The following is a 15,440-nucleotide window of genomic DNA, read 5'->3' as shown; positions in this document are numbered from 1 at the left end:
GCTCGAATCTCATTGGTAGGTTGGCAGTACCTACCAATGGGTGTCTTGTTTGGTGTTTGGTGACGTCACCGTGTTTGGTGACGATTTTCGTTGAAGATAACGAGGTTGGTCTTAACGTATTTTAATTACAAATTAGAGGTGCATTAGATTGTGAATCAAACAAAGACGGGTGAAACAAACTCCTATTGAACTTTTTCGCAATTGTTTTATGCAAACTTCCGCATCCGGTCGATGGCGGCCTCCATTGCGTGATTTGGTTTTAGAAATATTTTTTCAAATGCTCGAATCTTATTGGTTCCGGTGTTTGGTGACGCTTTTCGTTGAAGATAACCAGGCCCGTGCGGGCCGAGGTTGGTCTTAAAGTATTTTAATTACAAATTAGAGGTGCATAAGAATGTGAATCAAACAAAGACGGGTGAAAGAAACTCCTATTGAACGTTTTCAATTTGTGATGCATACTTCCGCATCCGCAAGATGGCGGCCTCCATTGCGCTTCGGAATTCTCAAGCCATAATCTGGTTTTCGACATAATACGTACGTGTTTATTGACCACACCGGCTTCGCCGGCTATTATTGACAACACCGGCTCCGCCGGCTATTAGAAACCAGAAATATGTATGATTAGCTTTTTAAACAGTCGCTAATGCTGTTTATAACACTAAATAAAGAAATTTGGAGGGAATCCCGACATCCGTGAGGTAAGTTTTACTTGCAGAATTGAACGAAGATCTACTGTACTCTGTATACCCCACAAGGGTTGGGTTAATAACATGACCCTTCCTGCCTCTAACGTGGCGTTTTTCTTAGCGAACTTTTGAAACTCGCTCCTGCTGTTTAACACGAAACGGAAAGGGAGGAAGTCCGGGTTGTGATAATTTGCCCAGCAGCTAGCTCGCGCTTGTCAAGCCAGCCGTTCCTTAGGCTGGCATCACACCAAAGTAGTTCTATCCCGTTCTACCCCGTTCTAAAAAAAATACTAGAACGGGCTGTGATCACGGTAGAATGCGTAGTTTGGCATAAAATACGATGCTAGTTCGTTCATAAGCAGTCCTCAATACGTCTATCTCGTTCTTATCTCGTTCTTAGCCAGTCTGCAGTCCGTTTGTATCCAGTTCAGATCGTGTAAAAGTGCCCGTTCACCTCATGCCGACAACGTTTCGAAGCAGTTCGAGCCCGTCCGTAGCCGTTCTCAACCCGTTCTTAACCAGTTCAACCTCGTTCTACCTCATTCTACCTCGTTCACAATACGTCCAAGCCAGTTCTAACTAATGCTTAACCCGACCAACTCGTTCGCACTACGTCCTCATCTCGTCCCTAGTGCGTGTGTACTCGCATCCTGGCCCATCCTGGCCCGACTGCTATGAATACCGAGCGCGTTGTAGCCAGTCCTCATTCAAGTTCAGGGCTCCGAGCTGTACACATCTACAATACAATATCCGATCATCATGCCTCCAAAGAGAAGTCGATTCAGAAAGACAGGGCGAGCGAAATCAAGCACAAATAGCCCTGCTGAAGGCCATGCAAATCCCCCTGAAGTTGCTGAGACTATTGAGCCTGCCCATGAAGGTCCAATTCAAGAGAGGGAGACGGAGAGAACTGTATCCCCTGGAGCCTCTGATGCCTCCAAGTCAGATGGGGATATGTCTGAGGAAGAAGCAGATCAGACTCAGAAGGCCAAGAAAAAGAAAAAGAAAGCAAAGACCCACACCCATCTCACCATAGAGCAACAAGAATCCATGGTTGAGTGGTTGAAGGCCCATGAAGTACTCTATAACAAAAAGCTCCAGGCCTATAAAGACACGAAGCAAAAGGCCTTCCTGTGGCAGCAGCAAGGACGCAGTGTGATGGCAAGCTTCATACCTGGTTCCAGAGCCTTTCTGTAGTTGGTGTCTTGTTTTTTTATGAAGGGGGTGATGCGTTCAAGAAGTTCGTCAAACATGGGTGGGGTAATTCTCAAGAAGTTGTAGAAGGACTCTTGATCATCCAGACGGAGCTCCTCCATCAGCTGATGATAATGTCCCACAGCTATTCTCCTCTCAGGTTTCAGCCACCTCCACACCCAACAGCTTCTTACTTGTCTCCTTCTTTCTTCCTCTACCATCTCATTGTACTCTTCCTCTGCTTCCAACATAAATTGGATGAAACCAGCATTCAACATGTTAATGTATGCAAAGTTATCCATGGTTATGGGCACAAATCTTGCAAATCTTCACGTCAGGAAACGATGTGCACTGCCCGAAATCTCAAGCCCAACTGATGAACCTGAAACAGCCGTATTTATACCCTAGCTTGTCCTATCGTACTGCAGACGGGGTGGTTGTAGTAAGAACTGCGTGAGAACTACATAAACGTACTCAAAACTAGGAGAACTTAATGAGAACCTACTGGGAACTTTTAGAACCATGTAGAAGCGTGTTGCCAACTGCTTCAGAACTTTATATTTGGTTTGAAACGTATTTGCACGGAATAAGGATTGACTAAGGACGTAATGCGGTCAAATTGGGTCTGTCGCCGAACGGGATGAACGAGCAACAAACGGACCCGGTCGGTGTGCACACGTACTGAAATTTATGTCCGACTGCACCACGTCGTAACACGTCCCTAGTAGGTTCGAAGTACGGCAATTCCGTTCGTAGTACGTCTATCTCGTTTTAAGTACGTTGTCAATCCGTCTAATTGGAGAACGGGATGGACGGGATAAAATTTTGAGCAGGCTCAAAGTTCTAGAGCACCCTCCCCGTCCGAGCCCGTCCATGAAGTTCGTAAAAAGACTGTAAATACTTGCTACTACGTCCACTACGTTCATACACAGTTGGAGCCCGTTCGGCAACATTTTCACGAACGTATTGAGAACTAGTTTGGTGTGATGGGGGTATTAACGGTTATGAATAGAGTGCTTGCATCAAATGCTTAAACCACTTGGCGATCTCACCACAAGAAACTTGGTAAATGAACACACACCCAATATTCTTGAGACCCGACCATAGATCGACTGTAATCTATATACCCCAAAGAGGAATGACCCTTCCTGCTGCTCCTGTAGTGAGCGGGTGTACTAGTTCTATAAATGAACATGATCATAAATAATTAATTGACATATGTGGGAAAATTACACACCCAGACTAGGAATTGAACTCGGATCCTCTGGTGACCCATACCAGTGCTCTGCCATCTGAGCTATCTGGGCAACAATGACTCTGACTCATTTAATTATTTATAATCCTGTTCATTTATATAATTAAGTATTTAAAATTTTTCCAATAAATTCCACATTCCTGTGCCACCTTCAGTCGAACGGCAGGGTATGTTTATGCAACAAAAAACATACCCAGTCTGAATGTTGCTATATCCAATCAATGGCGAAACTGCAAATGGGGAATCCGCGAATGTCACGGATGGAAACCCTTACGTCATTTCCTCATTCTGCTTTAAACTCAATATCTCTATATTTTTATTCCTAACAGCATCGTTTATCATTACAATAACAAATTAATACTGTAGTATCATTATATAAAAATATAATGTTAAATCATGATTGCACTGAGATAATATCAAACCAGCAAACCGTTATTGTCTATTCACTTCCACATTCGGGAGCAAGGTCCATGTTGATCACATTTCAAAATCATAATTGCATGGAGGAATTTCTGAAAGCTCCTACGTACCTTAGGAGTTATGACACCAGCTGGGACTCCAAAACGTTCTACAGAAGGTTATTATATTTCCTTTTAGTAAAATATGCGACTGTAATGGTTAAGAAGTCAGGAGACGACGATGGTTCACGAGCGAGCGGTATTCAATGACAAAGGACGGACTATAACCGAAACAGGCCCGGACAGGCCAGGCCCGGAAATGTCAAAATGAAGGTTACTGACCTTGAAATGAGATAGAAAATAATGTGTAATCAGTTATGAGGATAGTTAGCTACACAATACCGAAAATTCGGTGAAAAATGAAATGAAAAAAAAGAAAATGAAAAAAAAAGAAAATGAAAAAAAAATGAAAAATGAAACATCGAGCTCCGTGGGGCTAGACACATGACATTGGCCTAACCAAATATCGAAACCCCTGTCAGATTCCACCAAACTCCTCGGAAAAGATGTAGCTTGAACTTGATTACCCCCTAAAAAGACATCTTTTTCGGGCGTGGCTCCGCCCACAATGGGCGCAATACGTCCACTCGAGGCCGGACACAACGACATCATGATATCAACCTCCCACCCAAGTTTCATCAAGATCTGATGATATAATCGGGTAGTTATGCTGTGGACAGACAGACACACAGACAGATGCACACACATGACGAATATAGTGGTCACTTGATAACTCGTGAACCAATAAACACTGTGCCCCTGTCATGTGACCAGATCCTCAGCTATGATTGGTGGACGTTTGTTTGGCACATACATACATACATATATACACACAAATGCTGTTCGAGACGCCATTGCCATACGGGCTACGCTGTAAAAAACATTCCTTGGGAATATTATTAAAAACGAACTGCAGTTTGGAAGCTGTCTGGGGTTCAGTGACGATCCTTGAAAATAGGCCTTGGTACAAAATGTTGTGAACAGGAAAACTTCACAACGTGGTCCATGCCTGTGAAACACGGGGTTGGCAGTTTATAGCTGGATCGGGATTTGGACCCAGGCTAGACATCTGTAGGTGTATGTGCGCACCTCCCGGGTCTCGGTCATCTTGTCAGCCCAACTTGCTCTTATATAAATACTAGCAGAAGTACCCGGCATTGCCGGGCGGGGGAGGGGAAGGGGAGGGGAGGGGAACGGGGGGAGAGCGAGCCCCTTGGTAAAGCGAGCGATTTTTTTTTTCATAGCGTCATAGCGTCATAGCGTTCATAGCGTTTCATAGCGTCATAGCGTTCATAGCGTCATAGCGTCATAGCGTTCATAGCGTCATAGCGTTCATAGCGTCATAGCGTCATAGCGTCATAGCGTCATAGCGTTCATAGCGTCATAGCGTTCATAGCGTTTCATAGCGTCATAGCGATTTTTTTTTTCATAGCGTCATAGCGTCATAGCGTTCATAGCGTCATATCGTTCATATCGTTCATAGCGTCATAGCGTTCATAGTGTTTCATAGCGTCATAGCGATTTTTTTTTCATAGCGTCATAGCGTCATATCGTTCATAGCGTCATAGCGTCATCACGTGATCGCTCTGAGCGAATCAGCGCCCACCTGCTCTGATTCCGTTGATTCCGTGCGCTGAAATGCGCTGAGGTAAATATGAATAAAAAATATGGATCGTCAAATATTTTGAGTTCGGCCATGTTCGTCCCAGGCTCAATGGCCATGTCTATGCCAAATATCAAGCACGTAAGCCTCTCCGTTTAGGAGTCTATCGGTAACATTACACACACACACACACACACACACACACACACACACACACACACACACACACACACACACACACACACACACACACACACACACACACATACACATACACATACACATACACATACACATACACACACACACACACACAAACTGTGTTTTATATATATATAGATATAGACACACACACACATACAGGAGCTGCTTGTGTTGTTCTGAACCCAGAATTCAGATGGTTTCGTTATTTCCGAAGCTTTGATTATAATGCCAAGGTTGATGAGAAGGGGTTAGGGTTGTCTTCGGTTGTATGGACAAATGTTATTGCGGATGAAGAATGAGGCTTTGTGTCTAATCATACGCGCAGAGGAAAAAAAACAAGTGCAGTTTAATCGAGAACTTCATCTTCCCCTTATCCAGTGAGCCCGTCGTTAACGTCAGAGCTGCTGCGCGCAGTTAAAATGCTTTAAAGTACCCACACCTGCTACTCCTAATGATTCCTCCTCATCACGATGTGTCACGGAGGCAGCAGCCTGTAGAAACTGTGCATATAACATTAGGTCAACCTAACCTTGGCCTTCGCACATCCAGGACATGCGGCGGCTCCAGCCTCCACGTGACCATCAATCTTGAGAGGGGCGTGGCCAGCGCGAGGAGGCACGTGGCCAATATAAAATGGCCGCCTTACTGAATTCATTTCCAACGAGCGATCCCTCGTTCCTTGTACAACTCCAATTCCATTTCCCAAATGGATTAATGACGCACATGGAGCTTTTGAATAATTTGTCCTCTATCGGTCAGATGGAGGCCGTGACCCGTAAAGTCTACGCGCCATTTTATATCTCATTTACTTGTTACTTTTATTACATTTACATACTAATACATATTCTACATTTGCACTTTACATCTGCAACTTGCAAGGTTACAGTTATCGTATATGGCACATTGTATTGCAGTTCTGTGGATGATTCAATGGTGCCCATCTCACGATGGTGCCCTTCGATCTTTGACACCGCAGCAGTCACTGTAGGGTTGGTTCACCTGTCATGGTATTTGGACTTGAGTGTTGCATAATTTAGATCCAGTCATGAAGGAGCAGCCATTGTCCTGACAGGATGGGTGTACGTACAGGTAGTCCTTAACTTTGAGATGTCTTACCTGGGTTCATTTCCCACGTGACTTTAAACTGTTGGATTGAATGCAGACCAGATTAAAAGGCGAGTGATCTACCTCTAAGTCTAAGACATGTTGATAGACAATTTTGTAGAAAATTTATACAGGTACTCGGTAGACCGCATACCTCCAGCAGGCTGAACAGCTTAAATTTTTAGTAACTGGATCTTCACCAGAAAATAATTTCGTCCTCGTCACACACCCAACCTGTCCACCAAGTTTTGTCCGAATCCGTCCACAACTTTTTGAGATATCAATATATCATCTTCACAGGCAGACAAAGACAGACAGACAGACAACCAGGGATGAAAACATAACCTCGTCCACCTTTGGTGGGGGAGGTAATTTTATAAAGTTTTGGTTGGGGCCTAATATTAAGTGTTCCCATTTGATCCCCGGCCTCATGTTGGGATCCCAGGTTAAAAGTCTCATAGATCATGTGTTTGTCCGTTGTCTATTAGTTATGTCTTTGTGATTCATGTAAAAGTACACGGATATCTATTTATAATATCTTTTTTTGTGTCTGATATCTTATTATAATGGAGCAAACGTATATGGTTATGTATATCGTTATGTTTATATGCGACGAAAGCGTCTTCTTCTTCTTTAAATAAAATTAACACCCTCTTAATTAACCCTCTTAATTGCGTTAAGACTGCTGAGACCCCTCAGACCTTTGACGACCCTTTAATTCCCCCAATACCCTTCAGACCACCAAGACCCCTGAAGACCCAAAACACCCAGAAGACACAAAACACCCCGAAGACCCAACACACCCCAAAGACCCAAAACACCCCGAAAACCCAAAACACCTAGAAGACCCAAAACACCCCGAAAACCCAAAACACCCCGAAGACCCAAAAGACCCCGAAGACCAAAAATACCCCGAAGACCACAAATACCCCGAAGACCCAAAAAGACCCTTAAAGACCAAGAAGAACCAAAAGACACTTGAGACCCAAAAGCCCCTGAAGACACAAAAAACCCAAAATATCCTTAAAGGCCCAGAGGATCCAAAAGACCCAAATGGCCTTGAAAACCCAAAACACCATGAAGACCCAAAAGACACCGAAATGGTCAAAGATGCCTACCCCTCTGAAACGACGTGTGGTGAGGCGCGCGGAGCACGCCGAATCACGCTAGTATGTATAAGGAAAAACATTGAGTTTGACTTTTTGGGGGGAGTTTGACCTTTACCACAGGGTGCATGTGGGGGTTTGAAAGGGGTGGAGGTAGGGGGAGGGGGGTATACAATTTCCATCATATTTGTGCATGTAATAAATAATACAAAGTCCCTTATTTGGGTCACCTTTTGCTCAATGCTTTATCCCCATTTTGAAGAGTTTGTTCATATTCTCCATGCGAATGTACTTTAATTGCACTCAAGGCAGTTTTTGGGATGAGCTTCCCGAAGTCACGTGCTGTCGTTTGCTTTTGGCGACATTTCCAGGCAAAGTGCCTAAGGACAGGTTGGCCACGGCAAGGTTTCTTAGTTCCGCAATGACTCGAGAAGTGTTGGGATTTTTGTAATGTCTCAACCGTACCTTAAAAAAAAAAAATCCTTCCACCACCTTCATGTTAAAAGGGATTCACAGACAAGTCATTTGGTTGTGGGTTGCTTGTGGGTTGGGGGGGGGGGGGGGGGGTGGGGAAGAGCCACAATTTGGAATAACTTACACAGGTCTAGGTGGCAATCACCTGAAAAGCTCATTTCATTTCTCGATAGGGGTATCATCTGTGATTAGCCTGTGCACACCAACCTCCCCTTCCCCCCCATCAGCCCCCCCAGTTCATGATGCCTCACAACGTGGGTTAATCACCCCTGATGGGCCTTGTCAGGCCTGTCTCCCACAATCGCACGGCTGCCATATCTGCTGCTAAGGTTCGCTCCACCGGCTGTTGCTTCGGAGAACGACCGCGGAAGCTTGCGATTCCTGACCAATGGAAGGGATTTTGAAAATTAATTTCCAAGTGTGCTCCGGTTATAATACCTACTCGCACCAAGAGCTTGTGCCTCGTGATGCTACGTGACCCGGACTCGGATGCAATCGTGCTAATTTGGTCATTTGTGTCCCGAATGCCCTTTTCCTTCAAGTCATAATTTGCTAATGCGTCATAACACCGTTGCCATGCTTGTAATATATATTCAAATCCCCCCATGCGATTAAGATGCGTGTGCAACAGAGAAAAGGAATCCGTTCTTTATTATTATTTTTTTGGACTGAAAAGGGCAAAACGTTTCGCTCAAATCCACTTCGGGAGAGATAAGCACTACCCGAGGAGAAAGGCAAAGGTTCCAAACTTCCAGACAGTTGTAATCGTGAGAGTTCCCTCTTCGCTGAAGCCTGATGAGTATTTCTCTGATGCGGGGGAACGAAGCTGGCTGGATGAAGTGTCATCTGTAGTTTCCTTTCATGAGCTTTGCTTCTCATCCAAGGTGTCAGATGTCGAGGCAGATTTTCCCCTCTGTTTTTATGTCCATTGTCTGCCTTATCATTGTCACCAGCTGTGGGGCTTCACCAGCCCCTGTGAGCCCCTTTATACGACTAGTTCTTCTTACTGGCCTGGTGGGCCATACAGTCTGTTGCCTTTTACATCGTGGTACGAGATGGAATCTCATTACACATGGGGTGGATGTCCAAGAAATGAGAGTGCCAAGCGAGAAGATTGTGCGAACTGAGATTTCCTCCTTTATGGAACTTCATCGTACCCACCAAACTACTTATCACCCCCATCCACCTCTATACCTCATATACCTGGTCATGTCCTTGATTTGCTCGACCCAAAATCATATAGCATGAAAGGGCCCAAACATGTCCTCCAAAGTACAGTATTTTACTACCGAGACACAAATTCCTTCCTAAAAGAGTCCATTCTTCCCAACAGTCCATTTCCCTCAACATACCACCTCGCCCGTAGACCCCTTTTAACTAGCATATTTGTTTGCTATATTAGACAACCACGTTTTCCAGGCTTATCTTCTATTCCAGGCGTATGTTAACCCGTTTCCCATTGGACCGCAGGAAGGGTTGAAGGCCGTTTCAGGCAACGCCAATTCATGATGGCCACGAGGTTTTCACGAGTGAATGTCACAGCTTTCGTTGATTATGAGCCGTAGAAAGGAGTGAGCAATGGGCCTATGGTCACTGATGGCTTTCAAATGGGGTGCATTCACCGTGAGCAGAGTAAAGTATGACCTTGTGCTGTGATTGAAAGCTCTGTTGGAAAAAGTTTAAGGGAGGACAGGCTCGGGGGAGGGGGGGATTAGGGGGGCGATTGGGGGGGGGGATGGACATCATTGCCTTGATGAGCACATCTCTGCCCCGGTGGTCTCCTATCAAAGGAAGGTCTAAAGTGATGGGTGAAGCTTTGAATACAGACACTTGGGAAAAATAACTTCCTGTTAATTCATCGTTTCATTGTAGCAGTCATGTATTTTTCCTTTTTAAATCGAATGCATGTCGGAAGGTCAGTGTTCATAGCTTCAAGAGCTACCGCAACACCAAGCCAGCATATTTCACACCCAGTGGGGGCCCTTGCTGTCAGGAAAGATGGCTCAATGAACCTTTCAAAAACAAGGCTCCCCAGTTTTCATGCTGGAAGGAAAAGGCTCAAGTCGGCCTGGCCTTAGCAGACATGCGATGCAGCTCACCAGATGGAAGGCACAGATTTTCACAAGTGGTGGTAGCGAGCGAGGCTTTGCACTTTTATGGCTTTTAATTCTGATGCTGGGATTGAAGAGGGAAGCAAATTAAAAAAAAGTCTCGGCTGGCTTGTTGTATTTGTCATGTTGATGGGCTGGGGTTGAGGCCTCGACGCGATGCTCGAGCCATAAATCTAGGCTTCATAGAGGCATGTAATAAGGCAGCGTATATACACGGTGGGCCAACCCGCAAGAGCCATTTGGAGATGGGGAGATCCAGAGAAAATGAAGGAACAAGATTTGGAGCAGTTTTTGCATCCTCCGGCCTGCACTGAGCCTCTCATTGCTATGCAAGTGTCATAAGGTCAATGTATTAAGCAAACTCGCCATATAGCTAAGTGTATTGCCTCTGTGCGTCTCAATGTTGCAGCCAATTGGATTGTTTACCTGGACCAGGATGAGTCATAGACAATCGGAACTCTCGTGCCTGGACCTTCTCCTTTGTCCATCATACAAATAAGCAGGTGGATTGGGAGAAAGAAGAGTCTCTGGAGTAATACGTATCCATTGAGCTGTTGCAGCATCCGGATGTTTTCGCTTCAATGAGAGACATGTTGTTTTGTTTGTTTTTTTGCCAAAAGTTGGAGTGCTCGCATCTCTATCTTGGATACATCACCTTATCATTCAAGGAATTATCACAATACTTGATTACATTTTGGCATGTTCATATTCATCAATTTATTGGCTTTCAGCTTGCTGGATGTAACCAGATCTGAAGTTGGAATTGGACAGAGATAAATGTCTCCTCGGGCAACAGGAATATGCCCCGTCGTGCAACACACTTGCGTTACATCCCCATTCCCATTCCCATTCCCATTCCCATCGTGCGACACCTACAAAACAGGTCAGACCACGTGGTGTTGTTAGTACATTTTATTAGAGTATGAGTGAGTGTTCATCTTCCAGAATGGCATTCAATTCTGGTGTAGAGCAATTTGAATGATTACACTTTCAGCCACAGAATCACTCTCCCAGAATTATATTTTAATACTAAGTCGAGGCTCATGGAAGAGAAGGAGGAGAGGCATGGATGAACCATGCTGCAGTAATTTATAATTGGGTAGGATCACACGACCCAATCATAAAAGATAATTATAAAAACTAGTGAGGTACCCATGCTACGCACGGGTGGGAGGCCAGAAGTAAACAGACAATGCAGAAACGGTGAATGCTAAAGCATGAAACCAATAAATTCCACATTCCTGTAGCACCTTCAGTCGCATGTCAGATATGGACAGCAAGTTCGTGAAGGACTTCCACGAAAAACGTACCTGTTTGCAAACAAACAGGTACGTGTGTTCCATACCCAGTCAATGGCGAATCTGCATATGGCGATCCGTGAATGTCACGTTTAGAAAGTAGAAACCATCACGGCATTCCATCATTCACTTGAACTCGATATCTCTTTTTTCATTCCAAACAGCATAACTCCAATCGCAAGTTAAATAGCATTAATATAAAAAATAAACGTTTAACAACATTCGTGACATAAACAAATATTTAAATCCTGATGTGAAGTTCTGTACGGTTGGGTGAATACAATTACGAATTCAAAATCGTAATTGTATTCACTCAATTCCAATCATCAATTGATACTTTAACAAAACGATTAACGCGATTAACGTTTAAAGATTTAACATTACGATTGAATGACGGTTGTATTGGGATATTATCAAACCCGTGCATTGCCGTCATCTGTCCACTTCCGCATTCGCTGCAGGTTCGTAATTCTCATCAAAATCTAAATAGTATTTGTAGAATTTCAATAAAAGCCACATCACTGTTCATATCGGTAAATATTATTCCATCGTGTTTGGAAAAACTGCAAAATTGGAAAACTTGAAAAAATTGGAAAAACAATATAGCCTATTTTACTCCAGGGGGTCCTAGGATTACCCACCCAAAATATCGTTGCGATCGGTTCAGCCGTTTTTGCAGTACCTTCGAACGGACAGACAGACAGACGGACATTTGGTGAATTATAAAAATGGTTTAATCTTTTGAAAGGCACAATGATATATTTAACGTGTTGACAAGCGAATGCTAACATATGGGACAGCAGGCTTAACGTATCCCCAAAGGATGGCCTATTCCTTGATGTAAAGGCCGACATGCGGAGCATTGCATGACAGTTTATATTCACCTTATAAGTGAATGCAGTCCCTCTTTAGCAGCAATCTTTTACTTTCCGCCTTGTACTCCCGACTAAGGGTAAGGCCCGAAACATCAGCTTCACTTTTATTCACAGCGGATTAATTACCATTTCAGGGATTTTATTTCTTATTTGATTTCACTTCTCTTGCCACCCATGCAGATCGCTAATTTTGTGCTGAAATTAGCGATTACATTAATTCTTGCTTCCTTTTTCTAGAAAGCGAGCTCGTTTGCGCCAGACTGTGGCTGCCACTTCCTCAACACAATCTCCAGAATGTTGCCTTCAATTAAACAAGTGCAGCATCTCATGGATCCACCGAATGGCTAGCCTGTTCCTTTGTCCATTAGCTGCGTGCTATTATGACAGCTCGCACGCACTCCGCTCATCTTGAACTGAGGCTTTGGCATTTGTCATTCCTCGTGAGCTTTACTGAACTTTTTATTCCATATATTGACCAACCAAGAAGGGTTTTAATAAAACCAACTGGTGTTGTTGAACTCACCTGATATAAAGTCTAGCACCTCATAAGACACGTCTGTCCTGATTTTGTTGGAACCAGTCGCTTTACATGCTTTGTTGGGTCTTAATTAACGTCCAAATGGCTATTTCTCCTGTAAGTTTTCACCGCAACTGGCATTTAAAAGCCATCGTTTTTCTGAAGCTCGTACGGGTACTGTAGGATACATGCAGTGCCCTCCATAAGTATTGGAACTGTAAAATCAAATTTATTATTGCTATATGCTCAAGAAATTTGGATTCAAGATCAAAAGATGGATATGAGTCAAGAGTACAAAAGATGAGTTTTTATTTCTTGGTATTTCTATGTATATATAATATATATATGTTTTACCATTGTAGAACAATAACACTTTTTAGGTTCAGCCCACTAATTTTAGAGAAGCATAAGTATTGGAACAGATTAACTTAAAGTAAATGAAAGTAGTATAATAGTATATGGTTCCATATCCCTTGCATGCAATAACTGCATCGAGCCTTTGACTCAGTGACATCACCAAACTCTTGGTATCTTCATTTGAAATGCTTTGCTGCAGACATTTCCAGTTGTTGTTTGTTTTGTGGGTTTCTGATTTTAGGCAGGCAAAATGTTTCTGTACACTTCCGAATTAATTCTGCTGCTGCCATCATTAGTTACATCATCAATAAAGATGAGTGAGCCAGTTTCAGAGTTAGCCGTGCAAGCCCAACCATAACACTACATCCAACATGCTTCACAGATGAGGTAGTGTGCTTTGGATCAGATGCAGTTCCTTCCTTTCTCCACACTTTCACCTTTCCATTGCTTTGGTAAAGGTTTATCTTGGTTTCTTCTGTCCATAAAACTTTATTCCAAAACTCTACTGGCTCACCTCTGTACTTTTTGGCAAATTCTAATCTGCCCTTTCTATATTGGTGCTGATGAGAGGTTTGCATCTTGCGGTGTAGCCTTTGTAATTCTGCTGTGAAAGTCTTCTGTAAACGGTAGATTGTGATACTTTCACCTGTGCACTCTCGAGGTTGTTGGTGATGTCAATGACAGTCGTTTGAGAATTTTTCTTCACAGATCTGATGATGTTTCTGTCATCGACTGCAGTTGTTTTCCTTAGCCGACTTGGCTATTGTCTATTGCAATGTACACTCATGGTTTATTTATTTTTTCGAGATTTTACAAATTGTTGTGTTTGCCATGCCCAACTTTTGTGCTATGGTTTTAATTGAATTATTTTGTTATTTTAGCTTCCAAATTGCTTGCTTTTCTTTTATACATGGTTCTTTGGTCTTCATGTTGGTTTATGCCTCCTGACTCCAAAGGCAGACTCCCAAGGCAAAAGCAAAAGCTTAAACCAAGACTAGACATCCACAGATCTTTTATGTGTGAGTTCTGCTTGACCATCCTCATTCCTCTTCCATTAATCTGTTGTGCATTTGCCAAACTCATTTTCGTTTTTTTAAGTATTGATGTTAATTATTTTGCTGTTAAGTAATGTACAGTTATTTGATTAGTTAAGATCTAACCAATCATTTACAATCTATTGTGGTGTGTCTGTAACTGTACATTTACGTCCATATTTATGTACTGTGTGTCACTGAGAGTCTCGTAGTAAAGTGTTAAAAGTGAATCCTTTTGTTTAAAATACACACACTCACTACAAAATTATTTTTTAAATTGCAACTATTAGGCTGACACCAAGTTTCCAATAACTAACGAAATGAGAACGATTTAATGCGGCATAGCCCGGTGGGTTTCTTCTGGTTCTGGGTTCCATTCTTGTTTTTTTTTCATCTCCATTCTTGTCATCTAACAAGAGATGGAGAGCGGAGCATATAAGCCGGCTGTCCTGTCTGTATTGTTTGGAGCTAATGACCAATATAATATACCTGGCCAATAGAAAAAGGCGAAATGCACATTGGGTATTAAAGATATATAAAACTGCTTAATATAAGAACCGATTTATGGAAGAAATTTTGTGAATTAAGTTAAATAGATTAATCTTTCCTGCAATGCAGATACGATACAGAATTGAAGGATCAAAAAAGGACTTTTCATCCTTTGAGCCTCCCTGTAAATCGATCCTTCCTTGCTACATCTTGATCATCAGTTTATCTTCATTGCTTTCCTTCACTCTGTCTGCAGTCCAGCTCTCTCATGCATTCAGTGTCAGGACCAAGGACACTTTCATTTCTCCCTCTGCTTTGCGCTAATTCATTTCACATCGTCTTTCACTCAGAATTTGCTATTCCATGAATAGTGCAAGTATATCTCCAAGTAGCCTCGTCATTTGTCTCCAATTCCTTACTGTGCATAGACAGGGTTGCTTTCCGGTCAAATAACCTGCTTTCATTTCACCAAATTAAAGGGGAAAAGGCATCGCAGTCTTGGGACCAGAGTCGGTGATGGGCGACAAGAACAGGACTCGGGCTGAAGTCTGATTTGAGTCTCTGGTTCTGTGACAATGGACTTGAAGTTGAAACTAAAGACTTCAACTCCTGTTGGGAGAACATCTCAGGGGACAAGCGAATGTAGCTCTATTGCTATTGCTATCGCTGCTCTAT

The sequence above is a fragment of the Myxine glutinosa genome, chromosome 13 (genome assembly GCF_964187855.1).
Source record: "Myxine glutinosa chromosome 13, kmMyxGlut1.1, whole genome shotgun sequence".
Classification (NCBI taxonomy): Eukaryota; Metazoa; Chordata; class Myxini; order Myxiniformes; family Myxinidae; genus Myxine; species Myxine glutinosa.
This window is presented reverse-complemented; position numbering follows the sequence as displayed.